Here is a 3,019-nt window from a genome sequence, read left to right as displayed (position 1 = left end):
AAAAAAAAAAAAAAAAAAAAAAAAAAACAAAACAAAAAAAAAAAAACAGCTGTTTGCCCTGGCTCCTCATTGAAGGGTCACTAAGTGATAGGATAGGCAACAATCTATATTATAATGATTTCCAGTTTTATTTGTGCTTTCAGTGGAGCTTTTATATGCAACGTATTAATTAAATTGACAGTGTTCTGAGTAGAAGAGCTTGTAGAAGTAATGTTTAGCATAGGAGAATTTACCAAGCTGTCTTTTTCCCTTTTCTCACAGGGAGTCTAATCTCCAACACTTATCAGTACTGGAATTGACAGACTCTGGTGCTTTAATGGCAAATAGGTTTGGTAAGGAGTGGACTGTGTACGCATTTGCTTTTAAACTGGGGATTTATTGCATATTCATTAAAGTGGTCTTTTGCCACCTTTGCCATGGAAAGGTTGGCTAAGCTCTTTGCCTTCAGAAGGCATGAGTAAGCTGTGACGTGAGATCTCTGATTGTCACATGGGGTCTGTGAAGCTGTAGTACCAGATCAGGCATATGTTAAGGTTATGGTACATACATATATATATGTACCACATATATATATATATATATATATATATATATATATAGAGAGAGAGAGAGAGAGAGAGAGAGAGAGAGAGAGAGAGCGCTGCATTCCCATTCTGTTTTGATGCTCCAGTGATTAATTCAACAAAATCATTTAAAAATGTATTAAGTTCATGGTAACTTTTGTAATCTTGATCAACAGTATCCCTCATGTTTGAAAACCATTATTCTGGAGAATTTATTTTGTATTGTTCTAGTATAAAAGTTGAAATCCTGGGGCTAATTTCTAGGGAAGCCACTTAAGTGTTGTGAGATCAGTGAAAAAGTGACTAACTTTGATGTGAGTGGTGTTTTTATTGCATTTTTGTAGCACTTCACAATTTACAAACCACTTTTATTTATATTGCCACTGGATATATACCCATGATACATTTTGTTTTGAAGTGATAAATGTTGTTTGTTATAGGCATAAAATGAATTGATAGACTATTTTAATCGAAAATTGGTATTACCACCACACAAAACTGTCATAACTTTTTCTTTTTAAGTATCTAGTCCTCAGACTATTGTGGAGTTATTCTTCCAAGAAGTTGCAAGAAAACACATTATATCTCACCTCTTCTCTCAGCCAAAGGCACCTCTGAGCCAAACTGGATTGAATTGGCCTGAAATGATTACTGCAATTACGAGTTATTTATTGCAGCTTTTGTATCCTTTTATTTAAAAGCCAGTCAAAAGCTCTCTTCTGGCCAGCCATGTTGGCTCACACCTGTAATTCCAGCACTTTTGGAAGTGGAGGTGGGCTTATCGCTTAAGGCCAGGAGTTTGAGACCAGCCTGGCCAACATGGTAAAACCCTGTCTCTACTAAAAATACAAAAATTAGCCAGGCATGGTGGCCTGTGCCTGTGATCCCAGCTACTCAGGAGGCTGAGAATCACTTAAACTCGGGAGGCAGAGGTTGCAGTGAGCCAAGATTGCTCCACCATGCTCCAGTCTGGGCAATAGAGCAAGACTCCACCTCAAAAAAAAAAAAAAAGCAGCTCTCTTCTATCTAAATAGTCCAAAGCTCTTATTCTGCTTATATAATGAATTTTAATGAGGTTGCACACTCACCTCTCTAACAAGAGACAATAATATTTATTTTCATATATGATTCCAATTTTTATTTCATGTTGCTTTGTTTTTTGCTCAGGAGTTTAGCAAGATTTTATCAGTGTATACCTTAATAAAAAGTATAATACCTGGATCTGCTTTAAGACATTATTCATTTTGCTGAGTGCAGTGGCTCATGCCTGTAATCCCAGCACTTTGAGAGGCCAAGGCAGGCAGATCACTTGAGGCCAGGAGTTCAAGACCAGCCTTACCAACATGGTGAAACCTTGTCTCTACAAAAAATACAAAAATTAGTAGGGTGTGGTGGTATGACCTTGTAGTCCCAGCTACTCAGGAGGCTGAGGCAGGAGAATCACTTGAACCTTGTGAGGCAGAGGTTGCAGTGAGCTGAGATCATCCCACTGCACTTCAGCCTGGGCAACATATATTTTTAATAAATATATTTTTTCTCTTTTTTAAAAAGAAATATTTTTTAATGGCTCTATATGCCAGGCACTGTGTTATATGCTAGATGTCCACTGGCACCAATACTGTGTTCTGCAGTACAGCAACTGGAATTGAAAATGAACACCCAGGAGTGAAATACAGGCTTTTTAAAATTTACGTATTTTTAGAGACAGGAATCTTACTATGTTACCCAGGCTGCTCTTGATTTCTTGGGCTCAAGCAGTCCTCCCACCTTACCCTCCCAAAGTACAGGGATTGCAGGAGTGAGCCACCATCACCATGCCTGGTGAAATACATGGTTTATTCCGTAGTTACCTGAGTTCCAAGCTGTATGACAAGTTTTCTGGTATATATGTAACTGTTTCATTGTATTCCAGTGACGACTAGTGACGATGAAAGAACATGTGCTTGGCCACCTTCTCCACGTTTTTGTAAATTAAGCTATTTTGTGAACTTTTCTGAATTTGATGCCCAATGTATATATTTAAGATTTGCCAACAAAAATTAAGGAATCTCCTTAACCAATGACTAGATGGCCTAGTAATCCTGGTTGTCTCTTTCTAGAATGTTTGATGGGAAATTGTCAATATGTACAATTACAGGTGAGTTCCTTTGAACGTTCACATCTACTCATTCTTGTGAAGCATGGGATTGCTGGAAATTTTTTTCTTTGTAAATGTTAACTGCAGTTTAAAGAACCACAATAATTTAAACTTGATTGTGCAAAGACATACCCCAAAGAAGTTGTTCTCTATTTCTATACCCTCCTGAACTTGCTTGATCTTGTCTGATCTTAGAAGCTAAATAGAATTGGGCCTGGTTGGTACTTGGCTGAGAGAATACCTGGTTCCATAGGCTTTTAAAGAAAGTAATAAAATACTTTTTTTTTTTTTTTTTTTTTTTTTTTTTTTTTTTTTTTTT

The 3,019-nt window shown here is 37.0% G+C and overlaps 1 long non-coding RNA gene across 1 annotated transcript; it reads left to right on the top strand.

Annotated features, from left to right (window-relative positions):
- The first annotated feature begins 40 nt into the window (after positions 1–40).
- LOC116548205 lies at positions 41–2,953 on the top strand. Its single transcript, XR_004267349.1, has 3 exons — positions 41–332; positions 1,086–1,245; positions 2,631–2,953. It is a non-coding gene; the product is annotated as an uncharacterized LOC116548205 (long non-coding RNA).
- Positions 2,954–3,019: the final 66 nt, after the last annotated feature.

This window comes from Sapajus apella, unplaced genomic scaffold (genome assembly GCF_009761245.1).
Source record: "Sapajus apella isolate SASKATOON/1434 unplaced genomic scaffold, GSC_monkey_1.0 scaffold8029, whole genome shotgun sequence".
Taxonomy (NCBI): domain Eukaryota; kingdom Metazoa; phylum Chordata; class Mammalia; order Primates; family Cebidae; genus Sapajus; species Sapajus apella.
Note: the sequence above shows the minus strand (reverse complement) of the source record. Positions and strands in the feature narration are given on the sequence as shown.